This window comes from Fistularia commersonii, unplaced genomic scaffold (genome assembly GCF_037954325.1).
Source record: "Fistularia commersonii isolate RoL2024-O1a breed Wild unplaced genomic scaffold, RoL_Fcom_v1.0 HiC_scaffold_96, whole genome shotgun sequence".
Taxonomy (NCBI): domain Eukaryota; kingdom Metazoa; phylum Chordata; class Actinopteri; order Syngnathiformes; family Fistulariidae; genus Fistularia; species Fistularia commersonii.
This window is the reverse complement of record NW_028234054.1, coordinates 55,001-67,500: the sequence shown is the minus strand read 5'-3', so window position 1 is coordinate 67,500 and position 12,500 is coordinate 55,001.

Sequence of the window (12,500 nt, the reverse complement as noted above, 5' to 3'; positions counted from 1 at the left end):
AAGCCCATACACACTTCTAACATGGCCTTTATCACCCTGTTACTGCATTACGATGACACCCATTTGCTTTTGATCTCATTGTCTGCCAACGTACGGAAAAAGCGGGGGGGCATTAAGGGGGGAGAGAGAGAGACATGGAGATTTTCTCAGCCTCTCATTCTTTTTTTTTTTTTTTTTTTAATTGAACATAAATAGTACACGCAAATGTACAAATAAACATGGCAAGGTAGAACTGAATGTCAATGAAACAACCAGGCATGAAGAAGAAAAGGACATAAGGACATTCGTTCTGTATGTAATCAGAAGTTAATAGTGTTAACGGTTTGTGAGAAATTTACATTGCTAGACAAAAAAAGAAATTAAAAGGAAATAATTAAATAAATAGATAGACCAATGAAATTAAAACCGAAAAAAAAAAATGCAAGGGGAATACGACATGTAATTAAGTTGGCGATTCACAAGGAATCTCAGACATCAAACTGTATATTTTTTGTTGTTTATATATAAACATATATAAACAAACATATATTGTTTGTTGTTTATTTTTGGGATATATTGAGGAATATTTAATGGAAAGGAGTCACAATCGCTTTTTGACAATGTCGAAGTGTATAGGTGGCTATAGAATTTAAAGTTTTCATTGGAAATGATAGCCTCATCTGTAATTTCCTTGTTGTTAAGACGGGCTTCCGCTTTGCTCCGCTCCTCCTCTCCTCCGCTCTTCCGCTCCGGGCCCTGGAACTCCCGATCCGCGGGACTTCGGTGAATTCCGGGCCAGTTTTTTTGCTCTTCTGCTCTCCTCCCCTCCTCCGCTTCTTCGCTCCCCCGCTTTGGACCCTGGAACTCTTGAACAGGGCCGGGCTTCTGCCCTCCGCCTCTCCTCTGCTCATCCGCTCCAGGCCCTGGCACTCCCTGTGATCCAGTCATTCGCATGTGCGTGCCCGGAGGTCCGGGAGCTCCACTCAAACGTCCGGGGGGGGTAAGGGTAAGGGGTCCTGTCCCTCTCCCCCCCTCCTCGCCGCCTCTGAGAAGAGAAACATCTCCTCCACTCCTCCGCTCCTCCGCTGCGGAACCAGGTATTACCGATCCGCCGGACTCAGGCGAATTGCAGAAAGGGGTTTTGCCGTCCTCCGCTCCTCCGCTCCTCCGTTTCGGGCCCTGGAACTCCCGAACCGCTGGACACAAGCGAATCACGGTCCGGGCTTCTGCTCTCCTCCGCTCCTCACCTCATCCGCTCCAGGCCCTGGTACTCCGTGTCCGCGGGAACCCCCCCCAACCCACAAAAACAAACTCTCACACACACACAAACACACGCACACACACACACACACACACACACACAAACACACACAGACACACCTGAACTCATCATAGCTGTGCTAATAGCATTGGCCGAAACGTTTCCACAACCAAACCAACATTAGCTCATCCACTCATTCACATATGTGTGTGCCCAGAGGTCCGGGAGCTCCAGTCATAAGTCCGGGTGATCTATGTCCGGAGAAGGCTCACATTAGCCGCTCTAAGGGGTCCTGCTGCCCCCCAGCTTCCCGGCCTTTGAGAAGAGACACATAACTCCGCTCTTCCGCTTCTCCGCTATGGGCCCTGGTACTCCCGATCCTCCGAACTCAGGTGAATTGCGTGACGTGCTTCTGCTCTACTATAAGCCCCTACACACTTCGAACACGGCTGTTATCACCCTGTTACTGCATTTCAATGACACCCATTTGCTTTCGATCTCAGTGTCTGCCACCGTACGGAAAAAGCGGGGGGGTGGGGGGTGGGGGGGCATAAGCGCATTCGTGCTGTAAGTAATCAGAAGTTAATAGTGTTAACGGTTTGCGAGAAATTTTTAATGCTAGACAAAAAAAGAAAATTAAAAGGATATAATTAAATAAATAGATAGAAAAATAAAATTAAAAACGAAAAAAAAAAAATTGTGAGGGGAATATAACATGTAATTAAGTTGGCGGTTCACAGGGAATCTCAGACATCAAACTGTTTTTAATTGAACATAAATAGTACACCCAAATATACAAATGTACAAATAAACATAGCAAGGTAGAACTGAATGTCAATGAAACAACCAGGCATGAGGAAGCAACGGACATGAGGACATTTGTTCTGTATGTAATGAGAAGTTAATAGTGTTACAGGTTTGTGAGAAATTTACAGTGCTAGACAAAAAACGAAATTAAAAGGAAATAATTAGATAAATAGATAGACAAATGAAATTAAAACCAAAAAAAAAAAATGCAAGGGGAATACGACATGTAATTAAGTTGGCGATTCACAAGGAATCTCAGACATCAAACTGTATATTTTTTGTTGTTTATATATAAACATATATAAACAAACATATATTGTTTGTTGTTTATTTTTGGGATATATTGAGGAATATTTAATGGAAAGGAGTCACAATCGCTTTTTGACAATGTCGAAGTGTATACGTGGCTATAGAATTTAAAGTTTTCATTAGAAATTATAGCCTCATCTGTAATTTCCTTGTTGTTAAGACGGGCTTAGCTTTGCTCCGCTCCTCCTCTCCTCCGCTCCTCCGCTCTTCCGCTCCGGGCCCTGGAACTCCCGATCCGCGGGACTTCGGTGAATTCCGGGCCAGTTTTTTGCTCTTCTGCTCTCCTCCCCTCCTCCGCTTCTTCGCTCCCCCGCTTTGGACCCTGGAACTCTTGAACAGGGCCGGGCTTCTGCCCTCCGCCTCTCCTCTGCTCATCCGCTCCAGGCCCTGGCACTCCCTGTGATCCAGTCATTCGCATGTGCGTGCCCGGAGGTCCGGGAGCTCCACTCAAACGTCCGGGGGGGATAAGGGTAAGGGGTCCTGCCCCCCCCCCTCGCCGCCTCTGAGAAGAGAAACATCTCCTCCACTCCTCCGCTCATCCGCTGCGGAACCAGGTACTACCGATCCGCCGGACTCAGGCGAATTGCAGAAAGGGGTTTTGCTGTCCTCCGCTCCTCCGCTCCTCCGCTCCTCCGCTCCTCCGCTCCTCCGCTCCTCCGTTTCGGGCCCTGGAACTCCCGAACCGCTGGACACAAGCGAATCACGGTCCGGGCTTCTGCTCTCCTCCGCTCCTCACCTCATCCGCTCCAGGCCCTGGTACTCCGTGTCCGCGGGAACCCCCCCCAACCCACAAAAACAAACTCTCACACACACACAAACACACGCACACACACACACACACACACACACACACACAAACACACAAACACACACAGACACACCTGAACTCATCATCGCTGTGCTGATAGCATTGGCCGAAACGTATCCACAACCAAACCAACATTAGCTCATCCAGTCATTCACATATGTGTGTGCCCAGAGGTCCGGGAGCTCCAGTCATAACTCCGGGTGATCTCTGTCCGGAGTAGGCTCACATTAGCCGGTCTAAGGGGTCCTGCTGCCCCCCAGCTTCCCCGCCTTTGAGAAGAGACACATAACTCCGCTCTTCCGCTTCTCCGCTATGGGCCCTGGTACTCCCGATCCTCCGAACTCAGGTGAATTGCGTGACGTGCTTCTGCTCTCCTATAAGCCCCTACACACTTCGAACACGGCTGTTATCACCCTGTTACTGCATTTCAATGACACCCATTTGCTTTCGATCTCAGTGTCTGCCTCCGTACGGAAAAAGCGGGATGGGTGGGGGGGCATAAGCGCATTCGTGCTGTAAGTAATCAGAAGTTAATAGTGTTAACGGTTTGCGAGAAATTTTTAATGCTAGACAAAAAAAGAAAATTAGAAGGATATAATTAAATAAATAGATAGAAAAATAAAATTAAAAACGAAAAAAAAAAATTGTGAGGGGAATATAACATGTAATTAAGTTGGCGGTTCACAAGGAATCTCAGACATCAAACTGTTTTTAATTGAACATAAATAGTACACCCAAATATACAAATGTACAAATAAACATAGCAAGGTAGAACTGAATGTCAATGAAACAACCAGGGATGAGGAAGCAACGGACATCAGGACATTTGTTCTGTATGTAATGAGAAGTTAATAGTGTTACAGGTTTGTGAGAAATTTACAGTGCGAGACAAAAAAAGAAATTAAAAGGAAGTAATTAAATCAATAGATAGACAAATAAGAAATTAAAACGAAAAAAAAAAAAAAAAATTGCAAGGGGAATGTAACATGTAATCAAGTTGTTTTTTTTGTTTTTTTTTTTTTTTTTACCAAAAAAAAAAGGAACCTCGGACATGGGTAACTATATTTTTTTGTTTTCGGATTTTTCCATAAGTTTTAAGGATTTTTTTTTTTTTTTTTATATTTCAAAATCGTTTATGAAGACATTAAAATTTGGGGAGCATTTTTGCATTCTGTTCTTGTGAATGAAGAACTTGGCCAGGCCTAAAAGAACATTGACACAGAGTTCATCTGTTATGTTGCTTATAAGTAAACAGAATGTTATATCATCTTTTGAGAAGGAAACTGGTGACGATGGAATGAGAAGGAGAAAAAATATATGGTCAGTGGTTTCAATGTTGTCTTCACAAAATGTACAAATATTATCTTCAAAATTAAAGCGTACCCTCGATAATTCCTTAGATGGGTAGATGTCAGTCATAATTTTGAAGTGGGTCTCTTTTGCCTTGGGGGTATGGGTAGAGTCAGATACATGGTTCGCAGCGTGGCAATCGATTCCTCATCAAATTTATTTAAAATATCCTTTTTTTTTTTTTTGACGTCCAGGGAATAAGTTTCCTGTGAAACATTTCCTAATAAAGGAGTTGCCGCGCTTTCTGTCCACAATTGAGATTCCCTGGAGTGATAGTCGGGGTAACTGTGGTTGTACGGTTCGGTGCGTCATTATATTTTTGGTCAGGAATACAAATTGTCGAGGCAGTGCGTTTCGTAACTTTAGCAACTCTAATATGGGAGGCTTGAATCTGTGTGTAGTACAGAACTGCTCATTGTCCAGAGGACTGCCAGTGTCATCCATCAAGTCAATTATCGACCATATACCTTTCTCAAAGCATTCCTTGTAAAACAGAGGTTTGTTGCCATGCAGTACATATCGATTGTTCCAAACTATTATACTGTGTGGTGAGAAATTGTGTACGTATATCATTTTCCAGTATAATAATATTTGTTTATGGAACTCTGAACATTTGACAGGAATCTTGTTGATATCCAAGTCAGAGATAAGCAGAAGACTCAGGCCGCCGACTTTGTTGAATAAGTAGTTTGGAGTACAATACCAGAAAGAACGATGAGGTTTGATCCAGGATTTCAACCAGTTCACCTTCAATGTCCCATTCAAGCAGTCCGACTCTATCACTTTCAGCCCTCCTTCACTTGTTTCTTTCACCATATGTGATTTTTCTTAGATGGTGTGGTCTGTTCCTCCAGATAAAGTTGAAATTGATTTGGTTAACAGATTTTACGAGTTGATTTGGAGCAGCATTGGAATACGCTGGGTATATACATCTGGATAAACACATCCATTTTAGTCAAATATATCCGGCCTAATATTGATAAATCTCTCTGGAGCCATATATTAGAATTAAGCTTTACTTTGATTCAGTTTAGATTCAATGTTCCTGGATTGATTTAACGTTTGGTCCTTGGATAGGAAAATGCTCAAGTATTTTATTTCTGATTTCATAGAAACATCGCTGATTTCCTTTAGTGGCGAGTCATGCAGCGCAAGAAGTTTGCATTTCTTTAAGTTTAATGACAATCCTGAAGCCTTGGAGAATGTTTTGGTTTTTTTCAGCACTTATTGGGACTTGATGTTCATTTTTCAAAACTAAGGTTGTGTCATCTGCCAGCAGGCTAATAACAATTTCTGTCCCCAACATTACTTCTGTCCCACACGTATACACACACACACACACACACACACACACACACACACACCTTAATTCCACTCTTTTATATACGCATGTCTGGAGTTCCGGGAGCTCGTTCTCAACGTTCTGGGGATAATCATAGCTGTGCTGATAGCATTGGCCGAAACGTATCCACAACCAAACCAACATTAGCTCATCCACTCATTCATATATGTGTGTGCCCAGAGGTCCGGGAGCTCCAGTCATAACTCCGGGTGATATCTGTCCGGAGTAGGCTCACATTAGCCGGTCTAAGGGGTCCTGCTGCCCCCCAGCTTCCCCGCCTTTGAGAAGAGACACATAACTCCGCTCTTCCGCTTCTCCGCTATGGGCCCTGGTACTCCCGATCCTCCGAACTCAGGTGAATTGCGTGACGTGCTTCTGCTCTACTATAAGCCCCTACACACTTCGAACACGGCTGTTATCACCCTGTTACTGCATTTCAATGACACCCATTTGCTTTCGATCTCAGTGTCTGCCTCCGTACGGAAAAAGCGGGATGGGTGGGGGGGCATAAGCGCATTCGTGCTGTAAGTAATCAGAAGTTAATAGTGTTAACGGTTTGCGAGAAATTTTTAATGCTAGACAAAAAAAGAAAATTAAAAGGATATAATTAAATAAATAGATAGAAAAATAAAATTAAAAACGAAAAAAAAAAATTGTGAGGGGAATATAACATGTAATTAAGTTGGCGGTTCACAAGGAATCTCAGACATCAAACTGTTTTTAATTGAACATAAATAGTACACCCAAATATACAAATGTACAAATAAACATAGCAAGGTAGAACTGAATGTCAATGAAACAACCAGGGATGAGGAAGCAACGGACATCAGGACATTTGTTCTGTATGTAATGAGAAGTTAATAGTGTTACAGGTTTGTGAGAAATTTACAGTGCGAGACAAAAAAAGAAATTAAAAGGAAGTAATTAAATCAATAGATAGACAAATAAGAAATTAAAACGAAAAAAAAAAAAAAAAATTGCAAGGGGAATGTAACATGTAATCAAGTTGTTTTTTTTTTTTTGTTTTTTTTTTTTACCAAAAAAAAAAGGAACCTCGGACATGGGTAACTATATTTTTTTGTTTTCGGATTTTTCCATAAGTTTTAAGGATTTTTTTTTTTTTTTTTTATATTTCAAAATCGTTTATGAAGACATTAAAATTTGGGGAGCATTTTTGCATTCTGTTCTTGTGAATGAAGAACTTGGCCAGGCCTAAAAGAACATTGACACAGAGTTCATCTGTTATGTTGCTTATAAGTAAACAGAATGTTATATCATCTTTTGAGAAGGAAACTGGTGACGATGGAATGAGAAGGAGAAAAAATATATGGTCAGTGGTTTCAATGTTGTCTTCACAAAATGTACAAATATTATCTTCAAAATTAAAGCGTACCCTCGATAATTCCTTAGATGGGTAGATGTCAGTCATAATTTTGAAGTGGGTCTCTTTTGCCTTGGGGGTATGGGTAGAGTCAGATACATGGTTCGCAGCGTGGCAATCGATTCCTCATCAAATTTATTTAAAATATCCTTTTTTTTTTTTTTGACGTCCAGGGAATAAGTTTCCTGTGAAACATTTCCTAATAAAGGAGTTGCCGCGCTTTCTGTCCACAATTGAGATTCCCTGGAGTGATAGTCGGGGTAACTGTGGTTGTACGGTTCGGTGCGTCATTATATTTTTGGTCAGGAATACAAATTGTCGAGGCAGTGCGTTTCGTAACTTTAGCAACTCTAATATGGGAGGCTTGAATCTGTGTGTAGTACAGAACTGCTCATTGTCCAGAGGACTGCCAGTGTCATCCATCAAGTCAATTATCGACCATATACCTTTCTCAAAGCATTCCTTGTAAAACAGAGGTTTGTTGCCATGCAGTACATATCGATTGTTCCAAACTATTATACTGTGTGGTGAGAAATTGTGTACGTATATCATTTTCCAGTATAATAATATTTGTTTATGGAACTCTGAACATTTGACAGGAATCTTGTTGATATCCAAGTCAGAGATAAGCAGAAGACTCAGGCCGCCGACTTTGTTGAATAAGTAGTTTGGAGTACAATACCAGAAAGAACGATGAGGTTTGATCCAGGATTTCAACCAGTTCACCTTCAATGTCCCATTCAAGCAGTCCGACTCTATCACTTTCAGCCCTCCTTCACTTGTTTCTTTCACCATATGTGATTTTTCTTAGATGGTGTGGTCTGTTCCTCCAGATAAAGTTGAAATTGATTTGGTTAACAGATTTTACGAGTTGATTTGGAGCAGCATTGGAATACGCTGGGTATATACATCTGGATAAACACATCCATTTTAGTCAAATATATCCGGCCTAATATTGATAAATCTCTCTGGAGCCATATATTAGAATTAAGCTTTACTTTGATTCAGTTTAGATTCAATGTTCCTGGATTGATTTAACGTTTGGTCCTTGGATAGGAAAATGCTCAAGTATTTTATTTCTGATTTCATAGAAACATCGCTGATTTCCTTTAGTGGCGAGTCATGCAGCGCAAGAAGTTTGCATTTCTTTAAGTTTAATGACAATCCTGAAGCCTTGGAGAATGTTTTGGTTTTTTTCAGCACTTATTGGGACTTGATGTTCATTTTTCAAAACTAAGGTTGTGTCATCTGCCAGCAGGCCAATAACAATTTCTGTCCCCAACATTACTTCTGTCCCACACGTATACACACACACACACACACACACACACACACACACACCTTAATTCCACTCTTTTATATACGCATGTCTGGAGTTCCGGGAGCTCGTTCTCAACGTTCTGGGGATAATCATAGCTGTGCTGATAGCATTGGCCGAAACGTATCCACAACCAAACCGACATTAGCTCATCCACTCATTCACATATGTGTGTGCCCGGAGGTCCGGGAGCTCCAGTCATAAGTCCGGGTGATCTATGTCCGGAGAAGGCTCACATTAGCCGCTCTAAGGGGTCCTGCTGCCCCCCAGCTTCCCGGCCTTTGAGAAGAGACACATAACTCCGCTCTTCCGCTTCTCCGCTATGGGCCCTGGTACTCCCGATCCTCCGAACTCAGGTGAATTGCGTGACGTGCTTCTGCTCTCCTATAAGCCCCTACACACTTCGAACACGGCTGTTATCACCCTGTTACTGCATTTCAATGACACCCATTTGCTTTCGATCTCAGTGTCTGCCTCCGTACGGAAAAAGCGGGATGGGTGGGGGGGCATAAGCGCATTCGTGGTGTAAGTAATCAGAAGTTAATAGTGTTAACGGTTTGCGAGAAATTTTTAATGCTAGACAAAAAAAGAAAATTAAAAGGATATAATTAAATAAATAGATAGAAAAATAAAATTAAAAACGAAAAAAAAAAAATTGTGAGGGGAATATAACATGTAATTAAGTTGGCGGTTCACAAGGAATCTCAGACATCAAACTGTTTTTAATTGAACATAAATAGTACACCCAAATATACAAATGTACAAATAAACATAGCAAGGTAGAACTGAATGTCAATGAAACAACCAGGGATGAGGAAGCAACGGACATCAGGACATTTGTTCTGTATGTAATGAGAAGTTAATAGTGTTACAGGTTTGTGAGAAATTTACAGTGCGAGACAAAAAAAGAAATTAAAAGGAAGTAATTAAATCAATAGATAGACAAATAAGAAATTAAAACGAAAAAAAAAAAAAAAAATTGCAAGGGGAATGTAACATGTAATCAAGTTGTTTTTTTTTTTTTGTTTTTTTTTTTTTACCAAAAAAAAAAGGAACCTCGGACATGGGTAACTATATTTTTTTGTTTTCGGATTTTTCCATAAGTTTTAAGGATTTTTTTTTTTTTTTTTTATATTTCAAAATCGTTTATGAAGACATTAAAATTTGGGGAGCATTTTTGCATTCTGTTCTTGTGAATGAAGAACTTGGCCAGGCCTAAAAGAACATTGACACAGAGTTCATCTGTTATGTTGCTTATAAGTAAACAGAATGTTATATCATCTTTTGAGAAGGAAACTGGTGACGATGGAATGAGAAGGAGAAAAAATATATGGTCAGTGGTTTCAATGTTGTCTTCACAAAATGTACAAATATTATCTTCAAAATTAAAGCGTACCCTCGATAATTCCTTAGATGGGTAGATGTCAGTCATAATTTTGAAGTGGGTCTCTTTTGCCTTGGGGGTATGGGTAGAGTCAGATACATGGTTCGCAGCGTGGCAATCGATTCCTCATCAAATTTATTTAAAATATCCTTTTTTTTTTTTTTGACGTCCAGGGAATAAGTTTCCTGTGAAACATTTCCTAATAAAGGAGTTGCCGCGCTTTCTGTCCACAATTGAGATTCCCTGGAGTGATAGTCGGGGTAACTGTGGTTGTACGGTTCGGTGCGTCATTATATTTTTGGTCAGGAATACAAATTGTCGAGGCAGTGCGTTTCGTAACTTTAGCAACTCTAATATGGGAGGCTTGAATCTGTGTGTAGTACAGAACTGCTCATTGTCCAGAGGACTGCCAGTGTCATCCATCAAGTCAATTATCGACCATATACCTTTCTCAAAGCATTCCTTGTAAAACAGAGGTTTGTTGCCATGCAGTACATATCGATTGTTCCAAACTATTATACTGTGTGGTGAGAAATTGTGTACGTATATCATTTTCCAGTATAATAATATTTGTTTATGGAACTCTGAACATTTGACAGGAATCTTGTTGATATCCAAGTCAGAGATAAGCAGAAGACTCAGGCCGCCGACTTTGTTGAATAAGTAGTTTGGAGTACAATACCAGAAAGAACGATGAGGTTTGATCCAGGATTTCAACCAGTTCACCTTCAATGTCCCATTCAAGCAGTCCGACTCTATCACTTTCAGCCCTCCTTCACTTGTTTCTTTCACCATATGTGATTTTTCTTAGATGGTGTGGTCTGTTCCTCCAGATAAAGTTGAAATTGATTTGGTTAACAGATTTTACGAGTTGATTTGGAGCAGCATTGGAATACGCTGGGTATATACATCTGGATAAACACATCCATTTTAGTCAAATATATCCGGCCTAATATTGATAAATCTCTCTGGAGCCATATATTAGAATTAAGCTTTACTTTGATTCAGTTTAGATTCAATGTTCCTGGATTGATTTAACGTTTGGTCCTTGGATAGGAAAATGCTCAAGTATTTTATTTCTGATTTCATGGAAACATCGCTGATTTCCTTTAGTGGCGAGTCATGCAGCGCAAGAAGTTTGCATTTCTTTAAGTTTAATGACAATCCTGAAGCCTTGGAGAATGTTTTGGTTGTTTTCGGCACTTATTGGGACTTGATGTTCATTTTTCAAAACTAAGGTTGTGTCATCTGCCAGCAGGCTAATAACAATTTCAGTCCCCAGCACGTCTAACTTTTGGATATCGTTGCTCTTTTCAACATAAACGGCTAGCATTTCGGTAGCAATTATAAATAAATAGGGTGAGATGGGGCAACCTTGGGGGATTCCCACATCAACATGGAAGCTCGGAGTGGTGCCGCTTGGCAGGGTGACACAGCTATGAATATTCTCATAGAGCCCACGGATCACATTCCTGAATATTTAACCAAATCCAAAATGTTCGAGCGTTGCTATGATAAATGGATGTTCGACCGAGTCAAAGGCTTTAGAAAAGTCCAAGAAGGATATGCGGCCATTATCTTCAATGCGATACGCCTCTAAACCCATCGCTCGCCCCGACTCGGGGAATCCTAGAGCCTACTTGCACCCCCGCCCTAACTTAACTCCCTCACTCGTGGAGCTCCCTGAGCTCCACACATCCCGGAGCATCACGCCGACTCATTCACATTTGAATGATTGTCTTTATTTTATGTCCGCTAGATAGAGGCATCCGCACATGCGCATCAGTGGAGCTTCAGGCCGGCTGAGGCATGGACTGAAAATCATAAAGACATGTGTGATGAGCTAAAAGGAAGATAAGCATATTTTTATAATAAATGTAAGAAAGAGAGGGTAATGCAGCCTCAGGGCGGCACTGGCCCGTGTCTCTCCAAGCCTGCCTTTGGGGGGGGGGGGGGGGGGGGGGGCACGGAGCAGTGTCTCCCTGTGCCGGTCCCAAGCCCGGATAAATGCAGAGGGTTGCGTCAGGAGGGGCATCCGGCGTAAAACGTTTGCCAAAACCAAACATGCGAGTCAACCATAACTATACCATACCGGATGGGTCGCGGACCGGGTTAACAACGACCGCCATTGGTACTGATGACCTACAGGGTACTAATGGAAATCGGGCTACTGTGGGTCGAAGAACAAGAAGAAGAAGAAGAGGAGGAGTGCGTGTTCGGAAGCAGAGAGAGAGGAGGAAAGGAAAGAGCCTGGGACTGAGAGTAGGGACTTTGAATATTGGGACTATGACAGGAAAAGGTAGAGAGTTGATGGACACGATGCAGAGAAGGAAGCTGGATATACTGTGTGTCCAGGAGACCAGGTGGAAGGGTAGTAAGGCTAGAAGCTTAGGAGCAGGCTTTAAGTTATACTATTATGGTGCTGACAAGAAGAGAAATGGAGTAGGAGTCATCTTGAAGGAGGAGTTCGTAAGGAACGTCCTAGAGGTGAAAAGAATGTCAGATAGACTTATGAGTCTGAAATTGGAAATTGAAGGTGTGATGCTCAGTGTTGTTAGTGG